General features: G+C 40.3%; 1 protein-coding gene across 1 annotated transcript in view; it reads right to left on the bottom strand.

The window, feature by feature from the left end:
- The window catches only part of LOC136026476 (dentin sialophosphoprotein-like), a 33,117-nt gene extending 17,191 nt beyond the window's left edge, over positions 1–15,926 (bottom strand). The window contains exon 1 of the mRNA XM_065703093.1: positions 15,847–15,926. The gene's annotated coding sequence lies outside the window, so the exon portion shown is untranslated. The remainder of the gene's footprint in view (positions 1–15,846) is intronic.
- Positions 15,927–16,861: the final 935 nt, after the last annotated feature.

Consider the following 16,861-nt stretch of genomic DNA (forward strand, 5'->3'; position numbering starts at 1 on the left):
ATCCAGCCATGGCTTGGGAGCAAACCTCTGTAGTGATAGAGAGGTAGTAGCGTATGCATCCCATGCACTTAGCAAAACCAAGCAACAGTACTCCCAACTTGAAAAGGTGCTTTACGCTATTGTCTATGGATGCAAACACTTTCACCACTACCTCTATGGGAGAGGCGTCAACGTAATCACTGATCACCACCCACTTGAGACAATAGTCAGAAATCCTATCCACATGGCCCCTCCAAGGGTACAGAGACTAATGCTACAACTCCAACCATACAATCTTCATCTGCAATTCTGGCCAGGTTCAGAAATACCAATTGCCGACACTCTTTCTTGTCTCTACCTTCCGGATATCGATGAGAAACTAGCAACATAAATAGACGTGTGTGTTCATCAGATCTCTAGACATCTTCCTGTAAGTGATGAGAGAATCCTACGAATCCAGGAAGAAACTTCCAAAGCTAGCCAACTCAGGATTCTGGCAAAAACAATCCATGAAGGCTGGCCAAAAAGCAGAAAAACATGCCAGTCAGAGCCACGTCCGTTCTGGAATATCCAGCATGAACTGTCAACAAACAAAGGGATCATCTTCAAAGGCAAGAGATTGGTCATACCCAAGATATTACAGCCAGATATCCTGAGACAACTCCACGCTGCTCATCTTGGAGTAGAAAGACCAAGCAAAGAGCCAGAATGCTGGTTTATTGGCCTGGCCTGAATGCAGACATTGAGCAGTATGTCCGTAGTTGGCAAACATGTGCTAGAAACAGGCCATCAAACCAAAGAGAGCCTATGATCAGTCACGAAATACCATGTCTTCCTTGGCAAAAAGTCGCATCCAACCTATTCATGCTCAACAATAATGACTATCTTGTAACAGTGGACTATCATAGCCGTTTTTTCAAAGCAGACAAACTCTTTTGTTGGCTAGTAGCGTATGCATCCCATGCACTTAGCAAAACCAAGCAAAAGTACTCCCAACTTGAAAAGGTGCTTTACGCTATTGTCTATGGATGCAAACACTTTCACCACTACCTCTACGGGAGAGGCGTCAACGTAATCACTGATCACCACCCACTTGAGACAATAATCAGAGATCCTATCCACATGGCCCCTCCAAGGGTACAGAGACTAATGCTACAACTCCAACCATACAATCTTCATCTGCAATTCTGGCCAGGTTCAGAAATACTAATTGCCAACACTCTTTCTTGTCTCTACCTTCCGGATATCGATGAGAAACTAGTAACATAAATAGACGTGTATGTTCATCAGATCTCTAGACATCTTCCTGTAAGTGATGAGAAAATCCTACGAATCCAGGAAGAAACTTCCAAAGCTATCCAACTCAGGATTCTGGCAAAAACAATCCATGAAGGCTGGCCAAAAAGCAGAAAAACATGCCAGTCAGAGCCACGTCCGTTCTGGAATATCCAGCATGAACTGTCAACAAACAAAGGGATCATCTTCAAAGGCAAGAGATTGGTCATACCCAAGATATTACAGCCAGACATCCTGAGAAAACTCCACGCTGCTCACCTTGGAGTAGAAAGACCAAGCAAAGAGCCAGAATGCTGGTTTATTGGCCTGGCCTGAATGCAGACATTGAGCAGTATGTTCGTAGTTGGCAAAGATGTGCTAGAAACAGGCCATCAAACCAAAGAGAGCCTATGATCAGTCAAGAAATACCATGTCTTCCTTGGCAAAAAGTCGCATCCGACATATTCATGCTCAACAATAATGACTATCTTGTAACAGAGGACTATCATAGCCGTTTTTTCAAAGCAGACAAACTCAGCTCCACTACGTCAAAGGCTGTCATCTCCAAACTCAAATCTCATTTCGCCCGATATGGCATCCCATCTATACTAATATTGGACAATAGCCCTCAGTACTCCTTGGTTGAATTCCAAGATTTTGCCAGGACATGGGTATTTACTCACAGAACATAAGTCCAATCTACCCCCAGTCCAACAGCCTTGTGGAAAAGACTGTCCAGACAGCAAAGAACCTCATGACAAAGGTATCAGAAAACGGTGAAGACCCATACTTGGGACTACTCGAATACAGGAACACACCCATGGATGGACTAGCCTCGCCGTCCCAGCTTCTGATGTGTCATCAATTGAGGACACTTCTGCCATCTACTACTGACCACCTAAAAAAGAAAGTGGTCAGCAATCGCAAGTTTTTTGAGAAACACACAGCTCTCCAGAGACAACAGAAGTGTCAGTATGATGCAACGTCTAGGCCTCTTCTGTCATTAGAAGTAGGGAAATCAGTATACATGAAGAAGACGCCAGGTGGCGAATGGAGCCCAGCAAGAGTAATTGCCCAGTCTGAGGCCCCTCGATCCTACGTAGTTGAGACAGACGACGGGTCTGTCAAAAGACGGAATAGAGTTCACCTCTCAAGCGGCCTTGGCATTGACTCAGAGACTAGAGACCTTGCCGGGCCAACTGTCATATCTTTGACCCCATTCTCTACTCCAAACAAAGAAATTCCGGCTCAAAAATCACTGTCACCACCCCGAAATCAGCTCAGCAGATCACCGCTGCGCTCCTCAGCACCACTAGACTGAATGGAGACAGAGCTCACCTCATCTGAAGCCTCAATTCAGCCATGTGGAGCAGCACCTCTCCCCCAAGTCAGTGTAAGAACACGATCCACAAGTGTAATCAACCCGCCAAAGAGATTGAACCTGTAAATAGTTGTGTGAAGTGAGAAGTATGTAATGTGCATACCAGGAGTACATATGAGAGAAGTGAGCCTAGCACCTTCTTGTACTCATAAAAAAAAGAAAAAAAAGAAGTGTTAAGCGTGATAGTAGATTTTACTAGTGAAACAAACCTTATGTGTACCTAGAATACAGTTGTGTGAAGTGAGAAAACAAATACAACGTAGAGACAATAAAGAAAATTTCAAGACAGTGGAAATTATTTCCGTAGATATTTCGGCCCTATGTCCAAGGGCTGTCTTCAGCACAATACAAGAATAAGAGAGAAATTATATATAAAAGAACTTACATCAAATTGTGAGGATTAAAACTGAATAATTAAAAACACTTTTTAAAACTTTTTTTAAACAAGAGCTAAGAGCTCATATGGCACTTGTGACGAGGTCGGAAGAGCCGAGAGCTCATATGGTACGAGGTCGGAAGAGCCAAGAGCTCATTTGGACGAGGTCGGAAGAGCCAAGAGCTCATTTGGCACTTGTGAGAAGGTCAGAACCTAACGTTAAACTTTATAGCACAAGATCCTTCTAAATATCAAATTTCATTAAGATCTGGTCACCCTTTCGTAAGTTACAAATACCTCAATTTTCAAAATTACCTCCCCCCTCCCAATTCCATCAAAGAGAGCAGATCCGGTCCAGTTATGTCAGTCACGTATCTTAGACAGGTTTCTATTCTTCCCATCCAGTTTCATCCTGATCTCACCGCTTTAAGTATTTTCTAAGATTTCCGGTCCCCCCAACTGCCCCCCCCCAATTACGTTTGATCCGGTTGAGATTTAAAATAAGATATCAGAGTTACGAGGTCCTTCTAAATATGAAGTTTCATGAAGATCCGATCACTACTTCGTAAGTTAAAAATACGTTATTTTTCTTATTTTTCAGAATTACCCCCCCCCCCCCGCAATTGAGCGGATCCGTTCCAATTATGTAAATTACGTATGCAAGACTTTTGCTTATTTTTCCAACCAAGTTTCATCCCAATCCTTCCAATCTAAGGGTTTCCCATCATTTTAGGTCTCCCCACCCCAAACTTCCCCCAATGTCACCAGATCCGGTCAGGATTTAAAATAAGAGCTTTGAGCCACGATATCCTTCTAAAAATCAAATTTCATGGAGATCCAATCACCCATTCGTAAGTTAAAAATACCTCATTTTTTCTAATTTTTCAGAATTAACCCCCCCCCCCCAACTACCCAAAAGAGAGCGGATCCGTTCCGTTTATGTCAATCATCTATCTAGGACTTGTGTTTATTTTTCCCACCATGTTTCATCCCGATCCCTCCACTCTAAGTGTTTTCCAAGTTTTAGGTTTCCCCCTCCCAACTCCCCGCCCCCATCACCAGATCCGGTCGGGATTTAAAATAAGAGCTCTAAGACACGATATCCTTCTAAACATCAAATTTCATTGAGATCCGATCACCCGTTCGTAAGTTGAAAATACCTCATTTTTCTAATTTTTAAGACTTACTCCCCCCCTCCCAACTACCCCAAAGAGAGCAAATAAGTTCCGATTATGTCAATCATGTATCTGGGACTTGCGCTTATTTTTCCCATCAAGTTTCATCCCGATCCCTCTACTCTAAGTGTTTTCCAAGATTTTAGGTTTCCCCCCTCCAACTCCCCCCAATGTCATCAGACCCAGTCGGGATTTAAAATAAGAGCTCTGAGACACAATATCATTCCAAACATCAAATTTCATTAAGATCCAATCACCCGCTCATAAGTTAAAAATACTTCATTTTTTCTATTTTTCCGAATTAACCGGCCCCTTCTCCCCCCCCCAGATTGTCAAATCGGGAAAACGACTATTTCTAATTTAATCTGGTCCGGTCCCTGATACGCTTGCCAAATTTCATCGTCCTAGCTTACCTGGAAGTGCCTAAAGTAGCAAAACCGGGACTTTAGGTTTTCCCCCTCCAACTCCCCCCAATGTCATCAGATCCGGTCGGGATTAAAAATAAGAGCTCTAAGACACAATATCATTCCAAACATCAAATTTCATTAAGATCCAAATACCCGCTGATAAGTTAAAAATACTTCATTTTTTCTATTTTTTGCGAATTAACCGGGCCCCCACTCCCCCCCAGATGGTCAAATCGGGAAAACGACTATTTCTAATTTAATCTGGTCCGGTCCCTGATACGCTTGCCAAATTTCATCGTCCTAGCTTACCTGGAAGTGCCTAAAGTAGCAAAACCAGGACCGACAGACCGACCGACAGAATTGGCGACTGCTATATGTCACTTGGTTAATACCAAGTGCCATAAAAATAGCCCTAGCATCCTTACTTCAACGAAGTTCAACCAGGACTCAGGTCTTCGTCGCTATTTTCGTGAAGTGAGAAGTATGCAATGTGCATACCAGGAGTACATATGAGAGATGTGAGCCTAGCACCTTCTCGTACTCATAAAAAAAAGAAAAAAAAGAAGTGTTAAGCGTGATAGTAGATTTTACTAGTGTAACAAACCTTATGTGTACTTAGAATACAGAATAGAGAAGCAAGCCTAGCGCCTTCTCAGGATGTAAATAAATTTACTGATATCTCAGATAGTGATGATAAGGTGCAGTACTGGTGTATTGTGAACCAACTAGTTTAAAGTGAAAAGAAGGGAGATGTAGTGATTATGATTGCTTTGCTTTGCTAGTGCTTGTGTTTCATCTTGCTGTGTGTGCTATGCTTGCTTATATTGCTTTTTCTTTATAGGAGCTTGGGTTAAATAAATGCATTAATCACAATTGTTGCAAAATGTGTAGCCCAAATTATATATCATCTCTGAATACAGCTGTTGCCTGTTTGCTGATTCTTCCTGTCACTCTTACTTGTCTGCCATTATGTCAATTTGAACACAAGAGTCACATAAAATATTTTGGTAGAATATAAAATTTGGGCTGAATATTTAACTTTTATGGAATTAGGGGTAAAACAGAGTACTTTTAAGAATGAGGTAAGTATTTTAGCATTCTTAAAAATAGTTTTCAGAATTGCAGTGTTTTATCCTGAAGAGGCAAACCACTGAATTTGATTCTTTTCTTTGTATTTTAGCCTATAGTGTTTATTTCAGAAATTGGGAGCTGTGTACTGTTACCAAACTAAATTTCATTGAATTCAAACAGTAGAAACTTAAACAAAAAGTTTTTATGTAAAACAAGGTTCAATTAATGGTAAATTCTTACTGACAACAAACAACAACTTGGTGGCGTGAAAATTAAATACAAGATTATTGGCCAAATGTGTACAATAAAACATTTATTTTGACTTAAATTTATCATTTTCTACTTATATTTACCCTTAAGTGTAATTTTAAGTGGCTTTCCTTGGAGTGTGACTTTACATACATGGACTATGAAGCTAGTAATTTAATATTTTTTTTTCCCATGGGGATTAGCATTTGTTTGCTTTGGGTTTAAATTATAATTCAAACAAACAAAAAAAAAGGTAATATATTCCAAGTGCTTCTTATTCTTCTAAATTTTGGAGATAGTCTGTGCAGAAGAGAGTAATATCTAACAATCAAGAGGTCATATTGGTACTGTCAGGATTTTAATGCTTAAGCTGCTGGGAACAGGTGATTTGAATATTGTACTTCCCACAGTTTCTATCTACCTTAAAAATTTTCAAGGCAATAATTATTTGGGCTATCAATAGTGTTGTTCTGAAAAAATTTCTGAGAAAATCTTTGCCAAAATAAGATATTTCTAGTAACTTTTTACTTGTACATATATATGCAGCATTGCCGTATAATGCCGACAAAAAGCACAGGAAGTAGCACTATGAAACAGCCAAAAAACCTCAGCCCCTGAAAAAGGCTCTGATAAGTGTGCAGTGGATGGGTGTGCTTTGCATGAAAGGTCAAATGCAGTAAATGAGACAAATGAGGTTCCTGGCTTCGTGCTGGGTGCCTCTTGATGTCTGATTCTGAGTACAACATATTCAACAAAATGAGCCATAGCCTTGGAAGTGTTTGGGTATGTCCCTTGTGAAAAACCAGCAGTAGCTAACAAACCATCTCAGATGCTGTAACAATCACATTACAAGAAAACAGAAATGTAATACTAACTATGTTTGACTAATTCAAACATGATATGAATGCTTTTCTGGACTCTGTCAAAGCCAAAATCAATGATCTTGAAGAGAGCATAAAAACAAAAGTTTCTGTGTTGGAAGTCAATGACATTGTAAACTGTGTTTCTGCCAATAAATTAGAATCCAATGATCACAAAATAGTCAGACATCTGAGCCTCACTGCTTTTGGTATACCACCTCAGACAAATGATGCCAAATTCATACATGTGTTCCTCAAAAGTGAGTTCAAATAGATGTGGGTTTCATTTCAAACATATGGCACCTGCCAGAAGGGCAAAACCATAATGTACCTGGATCCTTAGCCCCTGCAAGGCCAGATCCCATCTTATTCTCCATCATTTCAGGCAAACAGAGAGCAGTAATCTTGATGCTTTCCAAAACAAAAAAAGGAACTATTGTCATTTGTGTAGATAGCTTTTGAGAAGACTGTCAGAAAAAAATTAGTTAAAGAGATTAAAAGAAGAGCTGCTGCCAGTGATCAGAATCTGAGAACAAGAAAAAGGGTCATTGTGGCAAAAAACAGTCCACCCTTGGGACCCCCAGTCCCAAGACAGATGGAGCACTAGATGTGGCACAATTTAACGTAAATAGAGAGGAAGAGGTCATTTGCAGTGAAACAAACCCAAGCTTTGCCAGCACTGAGTCACTTGTCTCAACACATTAAGTTTTCAAAATTGGGCAATGAGAGCAAGCATGACAACACTGGCAGTGAGAGCAACAGCAAAAGTGAAATCAAAATCAGATACTCTTGCAAAAATGGCAACAGTGCTAAAATAATAAACAGAAATAAAAAACGACCCTTAGTGTTGGAGAGGAGCAGCAATATATTGCAGAACTTGACTGAAAGCTGAAACTGTGAGTTTCTCTTTTATTTATTCTGATAGTAGTTGGATTGAATATGTCTGTTTGAAACTTTATGTTGGACCTAAATCATTTATAATAGGTGTTGATTGCTGTTGTGTGTCTGTCCCTGATCAATTTATTTCACACCTAGTTGTATCTGAGCTGCCAATGAGCATTCAACAATCTTTTTGTTTAAATAACAATAACAATAACGATAATAACAATAACAAATCCATGTGGCTGAATAAATTTGAACCCTGGATATATATGTATTAAACTGTGAGATAAAACTGTTTTTCTTTGTTTTTTGTATTTTCCTTGGTCTTGTGTTACCCTAGGTGTTGATTTAAGGGACTTACCTCAGTGCTGTGACTGATATATTTAGACTTTTGGGCAATTCATTTTGTTTTCAATTCTCCAGGGAATTGCGCATCTTCCCGTTCTTCCTTATCTACCTATACAGTGTTGCCACAATACATTTGCGAAGTATTTATTTTTTTTGATAAAGCCACAGATTACGTAAGTTGAATCGTTTATTTTCTGCATTTGGGGAAACCTGTGCAGAAGAGAGCGATAACAAACACGAAGAGCCGTATTGGTACCGGCGGGATATCCATCCTTAAACTGCTGGGGATAGGTGATTTGAGTATCCGCGCTTCCCACAGGTCCCCCAAGTTCTGAATCCGTGCCCACAAACTTGACACTCTCATCTGCGTACGAGTACGAATTAATTACAGACTTTTCGAGAAAGAACCACAGATGGCATCGCAGTCATCTAAGCGGAAGAAAGACAGTCCGATTAAAGGCCAAGACAAATGCTCAGCGTGCGCGGTAGCATTAGACCCTAACTCATCTGCCCTTGAATGTGATTCTTGTGAAAATTGGCTATGTATAAAGTGTTTGGAGATGCCCCTAGCTGAGTACAATCTTTTCACAAAGATGACAAGGCGAATTGGTTGCCAGTGGGTATGCCCAGTGTGCAAACTCAGGGCACCGCAGTCGTCCAATCAAAGTAACATTGGTAACCAAGTAAAAACCCTCCTTTCCGAGTTTGAAGATCGAATCGCAAAAAAGTTTGATGATTCGTTCGACTTATTTAAGGACAGTATCACAAAAGAAATAAGCGAGGCAGTAAACCCACTCAGTGATCGGATCTCCAACATTGAAAGAGACATGGCATCTAAGTGTTCTGTTGCTGATGTCGATAGCAGAATCTCTAAACTAGTCGCGGAGGGAAGAGTTGGTACTGACCTAGAGGACCAAGTCCTAAAAGTGATGAGGCAGGATAGGGACAGACAACGCAGGAAACTGAACCTCATCGCTTACGGTGTCTCACCTACAGACGATGATACAAACTTTGTGATCCAGCACCTAGCCTCAGATTATAGTCTCCCCGGCGTCAAAATTCTGAACCTGAAAAGACTCGGTGCAAACAAACCACCCACCCAGCAAGTCCCACACCGCCCTCCCCCGATTCTTTTTAGTGTTACAGACATTGCCACCAAGGTAAAGATCTTGAAAAAATCCGTCGAGCTGAAAGCAGACATACAGTTCCACAGCGATGAGTCCCGAGAGGACAGAGCTAAACGTAAGAGCGCTACAGAGGAACTTAAAAGACGGATTGCAAACGGTGAGACTGACCTCGGAGTACGGAACGGCAAAGTCGTCTCAAAAAACGGTCAGCGAGCTCCACCCCCAGCATTGGGAGCGATGGAGCACTAGATGCACAGCCAGACGAAAGACATGTAAATAGTAGTTTAGTGTCATTTAACAGTGTATTATATAGTAGTTCCATATCAGCTCAAGAACATTCATCGGAATGCAGTTTTGAAACTGCCAAATCTGACACTAGCTGCGTTCTTTCTGTTGAATCGGAATACAACTCGCCAGATTCTTATTCAACTGACGCAGCATCTAGCGAAGCAGACGAAAGTCCGTCATCCAACGATGACGTGCTAGTTCCAGCGGGCTCAGGAAGAAGAAGAAGCAGACAGAAACAAGTGATGAAAGTGTTGTCAACAAACATTGACTCCTTGCCAAACAAGCTGAATGAGCTAAAAGTGTTGCTGGCTCACGAAGATATAGACGTTGTGTGCTTAAGTGAAATTTGCCCAAAAAACTCTCAAAATAGACTGGAGGATAGCCATATTCAGATACCAGGATACACAGTCATTTCGAATCTGGACAGACCCAATGTGAGGAGAGGAGTTGCCATATACATCAAGTCAGCCTTGAAGGTAAATAACTTTGACCTTTTCACAAGTGCCAATTATTTTTGGGTAGAGTCTATCCTGGTTGAATTGACAGTAGGGTCTGAAAAGTTTAGAATTGGTGTGATTTACCGTAGCCCTTCCCCCCCCAGCTCCGAAGAATCATTTCAGTATGTGGCAAATATTATAAATGAAATGACAATATGTAACCCCAAAAATGTCATCATCACAGGAGACTTTAACATGCCGGACACCAGGTGGGTCGATGGTTTAGGCTTTACTCTTCAAAACAACTATACCAATCCAACTCTTGAAGCCTTTGCTGATAACCTGCTGGTCCAGACAGTTGAGTTCCCTACCAGACATAGAGATCATCAAACTCCATCTCTCCTTGATCTCGTTCTGTCAAACAACCCCGAAAAAATTATGTCAACAGCAAACTTACCCCCCCTTGGAGCAAGCGACCATCTTTGTATCCTGAGTGCAATAATCTTGAATCAGATACCAACCAACAAAATCAAACGAACGTTTGTTGATTACAAGAAAATACGCCAGGACCTACAAGAGATTGAATGGGAAAACTCCTTGCAACAAGACACTGAAGCATCCTGGGAGCTTTTCAAGGACATACTACTGAGTCTTGAGTTGAAGCATACGAAAACTTACTTCTCAGAACGTCCCAGAACCCTTCCGTATATGTCACCACAGCTAAAAAAAGTCATTAATAAGAAAAAGAAAGCTTGGAAAAAGTATAAAAATTGTGAGAGTGCAGCCCATCTAGAGCAGTACAAAAAGGCCAGGAACAAACTGAGAAATGCGACCAGAAAAGCAACCATAAGATATGAGGAGTCGATAGCACTAGAGGCAAAAACCAATCCAAAAAAGTTTTGGAGATATGTCACTTCAAACAACCCAAGCCGCAGGTCGATCCATCATTTTACCTCCAGCGATGGAACCAAAATAACCGACCCATTGGTAATGGCAGATACCCTCAATCAATGCTTCTCGTCAAATTTCTCTAAAGACCCTGGATGCCCCCCACCGGATATGCCAACCACCCACATCAAACACCCTATGCCATCGATCCAGTTCACAGCTTGTGATACTTACAAGCGCCTAAAAACTTTGGACCCATCCAAGGCAAAGGGACCCGATGGCATCCATCCTAGGTTGCTGAAGGAGACCGCAGCTGAAATAGCGGAACCCCTGACAAGAATATTCCAGATGTCAATAGCTTCCAAAACTATTCCCTCTGACTGGAAAACAGCAAATGTCATGCCAGTTTTCAAAAAAGGACAGAAAGATAAACCACAGAATTACAGACCCATCAGCCTGACTTCTGTCCCATCAAAAGTCATGGAAGGCGTCTTAAATGATGCAATCATTGCACATCTGGAAACTAACAGCCTGTTATACGATGGACAACATGGTTTCAGGAAGGGTCGCTCTGTGGAGACAAACCTAATCCAATCATATGACATAATCACCAAGATGATTGAGGAAGGCCTTCCAGTTGACGTACTCTTGCTGGACCAAGCCAAAGCTTTCGAGAAGGTAGTACACTCGTACCTGGAAAGGAAACTAGAGTTCTATCAACTCCACCAAGATGTAAGAGAATGGATTATCCAGTTTCTCAAGGATAGAATACAGAGGGTGATGATGTATGATGAGGAGGGGAATCAAATCATGTCAAACCCAACTCCAGTGCTCAGCGGAGTTCCGCAAAGGAACTAAACTGGGACCTACCCTCTTCAACATGTTCATCAATGACTCAGCCCAGTCAGTGCAAAATGACCTTAAACTGTTTGCAGACGACTCGAAATTGTTTGGCCCAGTCGCAAACAACCAACAGTGCGCAGCTCTGCAGGCAGATCTGCACACCCTCAACAACTGGTCCTCTTCCTGGTCCCTCGAGTTTAATGCTGAAAAGTGCAAAGTCCTACATCTTGGCCCTAAGAACCCAGGAATGACATATACAATGACAGATCGTACTGGGAAGCTCATAACTTTGGAAACTGTCACCGAAGAAAGAGACCTTGGGGTCATTGTTGATGACAAAATGAAATTCCATAGTCACAGCAAATACCTAGCTGCAAAAGGCAACAGGTCCCTTGGTCTCATCAGACGTAATATCACCAGTAGATCTCCCAGGACAATCAGGAAGCTATATACAGGACTGGTCAGACCGCAACTTGAGTACGGAGTCTCTCTTGCCGTTCCCCACTATGTCGTGGACAAGATGATCCTTGAGAGCGTTCAGCGGAGGGCTACAAAACTACCAACCAAATGTAAGAACCTCTCGTACCCTGAACGCCTCAAGAAACTCAAGCTCCCAACCCTGACGTACAGGAGGAAACGCGGAGATGCAATCCTGACCCACAAGCTGCTGGAGAATGGTGTCACACCAGGGCTTTTTAATAAGTCGCTCTCTAGCCACACCCGGGGCCACACCAAGAAGCTCCAGCAACAAAGAAGCTCACGGAGAGAACGTTCCAACTTCTTCTCAACTCGTGCTGTTCCACTGTGGAATTCCCTTAGTGAAGTAACAGTTCAGTCCAAAACTGTTGACAACTTCAAAAAAGCAATTGACCGAGACTGGGCAGCGATGGAGTGGAAACTACACTGGGAGGCCAGTGGATCTACTCAACGGAACTAGACAACGCACTTCCACCTCCATCACTCAACCGGCGAATCTACAGGATGTTCACCCAACCTTATTCGCCGGACAGTGCGATTTAAGGTAATTTAAGGTAAAAGATTTAAATGTTTGATGTTAAGTGGGCTGAAGGTATAAGATTACCCCTTGAAAGTAGCCCCTCCTGTGTCACTTCTAAATCCCTCACTTAAAACAACATAATTCAGGCACCAGCAACAACCCTCCTTACTAGACTTAGGTGTGACAAATGACCCCTGAACAAATCATTCTGCTTCAAATCACACTGCAATTGGAAGCAGTGAACATATTTGCATCTTGACTAAGATACAGGAGAACTTCAAGAAGAAAAATAAAGTAGAAAAAAATCCTTTACAGATTATGAATTGAAACAGCAGGACCTGCCAAAGGTAAAATGGGAAATTATGGTTGACAGTGATAACACAGAAAAAAGCTGGGAAGCATTTAAAACACTAGTCCTAGCTGCAGTGGATATACTGGTTGCCCCTGCCAATAACACTCCCCTTCCCACCCAAAGAAATTAAAAGGGCTAGAAGGAAGAAAAGAGTATGGACTAAGTAAATAAAGTGCAGATGTGATAACCGCTATGACATGTTCAAGAAGTGCAGAAACAGGCTAAGAAATTTGACATGGAAAATCATAGAAAACCACAAGGAGGCAATTTCAGCTGACACAAACTACTACTATTAATAGTAGTATATAGTAGCACCAAGCCACCTGATCAATATTTTTGTTACACAATGTCACCTTTTCATCTTCAGTTATTCCTATCCATAGTGACTTAGTCTTCTTAACATTAAGTTTCAAACCTATTTTAGCACCCCAAAATAAAAACAAAATGTATAAAAATTCATACATTTTGCTCACACTTTCATCAAGTATGCTTAAATCATCAGCATAATTGAAGGCCAGAAGTTTTTCCTCCCCATTTGATTCCATGGTCTCCAATTGCCTTTCCTGTGATCCTTAAGACAACAACACAGAGTAGAATCCAAAGGGGTTTAGGCACCATGTCTCAGCAGCTAATGCCTCTAGACATGATATCCCAGACCTCATGAAAGAGGATGAAACAAACGCCTATGAGGCTAAAGAAAAAGCAAATTTGCTCAAGTCAACCCTCCACCCACTTTACCAGAGTAACCAATCCAAAAACTAATGAACTATGCAAACAAAGCTGCTAGACCAGAAAATCTACAAACCAAACTATTAAAAGAAGTAGCTGGACAAATTGCTGAGCCAGTAGCAGTGACATTTGGGACATCATAGTGGAGTTTCAAAGGGCACAATCCTGGGGCCCATGTTGTTAAGCATATATATTAATGACTGTAAAACTCATCTAAAAAACCCATTGATACTAAATGTTGATGATTGCAAGCTCTTAGGACAGGCCCAAAATAGCCCCAATCACTCAACAATGCAAGCAGATTTAGATGAACTATCTAGATTGTCATCTTAGAAGGGAGTTTGCGTTTCAATGTGTCAAAACACAAAGTCTTGCATCTTAGACAAAACAACCCTAGATGACCTTATCATATTGCAGAAGACCTGCTTGAAGGTATAAGTGACAAGAAGGACCTAAGGGTTATTGTTAATGATAAACTCAATTTCCATAGCCACACATGAGCTCAAGCTGCTAGAGCAAACCAAGCCCCAGGGCTTATAAAACAAACATATACCACCAGGAAGCTGTGTGTGGTCAAAAAGCTCTACAAAGCACAACAAGGATTTGGAATGACCCTAGCATCTCCCTGTTATAAAATGAACCTTAAAGCACTCAGGTGTCCAAAGGCAAGCAACAAAGCTCATACCAGCTTTGCAAGACAAACTGTAGGAGAAACCCCTTGTGTCTTTCAAGCTCCTTATCTTTGTCTATCAAAGGAAGAGAGAAGATGCAATTGCTACTTAAAACTGCTAAGGAACAACCTCTCAAGGCAAGTTTTCTCCTCATCCCTTGCAAGTACAGCAAGAGGTTAGACAAAGAAGCTGCAAGTCCCCCATTACTATCAAGATGAGCACCAGCACTTCTTCTCTGTATGCACTGTCCATCACTGGAACATCCACTCCAAAGCCACCATCCAGTCCTAAACCATAGATACATTCAAGAAAGGAATCAATCAGGAATGGGTAAGTGCAGAGTGTAGGCTAACTTAGGATGCCAAACCATAGGCATGTTACACCAACAGCAAGATGTTCCACAGGAGGCTCATCACCACTTTAAATATACTTTATATATTCAAGTGCAAAATATATCTGCTCAAATGAAGCACAGGAATATTGTTTTGGGCCTCATACCCTCACTCATTCACAACTCACAAAGATTTAAAAATCTGTAAAATGATTAGTTGAATTTTTGAATTAGTGCACAATTGGTGCTTTTGGGAAGTTGAAAAACAATTTTTACTTAAAAACATTTATTTATTAATACACCAAATGGTAAGCAACAATGCTTGTCACTATAGACACAAAACAAGAAATAAGCTAATTAGCAGTATTTATAAATGTTGGAAAAAGAAAGAAAAAAAAGCAACCCATATCCAAAACTATTGTAAAATTCTAGTTAATTGACTTGTTGCTATCTCAGAAAGGGTTTAGGTTAGGAAAATGAAACTTTCAGGGATGGGTTTATAGGCTAAAGTATGTCCCTGGAAGGAAGGTATTTTGAAGTACCCATCTCCAGTCCTTCTCCCTTCTAGAGGCCCCTGAAATTCAACTACATGACAGGTCTACCTATTGAAATTTTTACAAAACAATATTTTACCTTAATTTTGAATTACTAGGCCTAGTTGCTTTTTCTCTGCCTTTAGGTCTGAAAATGCAATTCCTATTATTTGAGTAGAATTTTGAAACATATCAATGTTTTTTTCAAAATTTAGGAAATGTACTTGCATATCTTTAAAACCTTATAAAATGGGATTGAGCAAAATTATGAAGCTGAAAACAATTTTGTTGTACTTCAATTAAGAAGAAGATCTATTTTGCAAGGTTTCAATTTTATAACGCATATTTATAAAGGTCATCAAAGGTCAGTGGCCTCTAGAGGAAGAAGGAGTGGAGGTAGATACTTCAAAATACCTTCCCAAGACATACTTTATCCCGTAGACCCATCCCTGAAAGTTTCATTTTACGAAACTAACCTCTTTCCATGATAGCAAGAAGTCAATTAACTAGAATTTTACCGAAACTATTACCGCAAACAAAAGTTCATTCATTTCCATCGTCCTAGCAATCACGTGTAATGCTCTCTAAGAGTAGTATAATCTGATAATCACATCGATTCACCAAACTAATTAATATTAAACGATTACCTTAGATGTAATGTTTCAGTAATATTACAAAATTACATAAATATAATTTTAATCGCTATTTTTCTTGGGAAGGATGATGATAATGCAGCATTTGCAAAAATACTGAATAGATGTCGTTTACATCGCACCAACAGGGAAAAGCAAAGTGGTGGCCAAAAGCTGGAGTCTAAAGCTCAAACTTTTGGAATCTTGAATAGTCCCAATGGTGTTGAGTCTTAAGACTTAATTCCAAGGCCAAGCATAGCGTCCGAGTGCTATATTAAATTTCTAGCTTATTTTTGCAAAAGAAAATGCATATTTCTCATCATGAAGGCGAAGAGCAAAAATATTTGACCCATAAGGGAGGGGCTTCCGCCGCTTTTAATCCTTGATTTTACCCCTTAAGTATCAACCTAGTTGTTTTAGATAGTGATTAAGAATAAAAATAAAGATTAATTATTTAGTATAAAGAGTGGATTTCATTGCTGAGGGATTAATAAATCCGTTAGTATATAATTAATATGCAATTGTTTCAAGTTAATATGCCCCCACCCCTGATATTTATTTGAGTGAGTATTTATGTTTGGTTTCTTTTTTATTTTGAAACGTTGAAAAAATCAGGGAAGATTGAAGACCATGATTTTGAAACAAGTAGAAATACAATCGAATGATATCTCAAGAAAAAGTAAATCCAAACTACCACAAATGAAGTTAACGTTACCACCCCCTTAAGTTTTCCTGAGGGAAAAGTGTCTTTTGTACTTTACTGAGGGCAGTAAATATTACCATAAATTTTTCATATTTATCTTAGCACTGAAGGGGTAAATTAACCATACCCAGCAAGTTTATACAACAGAAAAATATCTATATAAATAGTAACGTAATTCTCAATTTAATTTTGCCAAATTCTAAGAACACATTTATGTCAATGTTTTTCTTTTTTATTTCATTTTATTCAAAATTTGTGTGCAGTTTGTCAAACGAGTGTCTGAAATTGTCCTCAAACAATTCCTCCGAATATAAAATTATGTATCTT

Source organism: Artemia franciscana, chromosome 4 (genome assembly GCF_032884065.1).
Source record: "Artemia franciscana chromosome 4, ASM3288406v1, whole genome shotgun sequence".
Classification (NCBI taxonomy): domain Eukaryota; kingdom Metazoa; phylum Arthropoda; class Branchiopoda; order Anostraca; family Artemiidae; genus Artemia; species Artemia franciscana.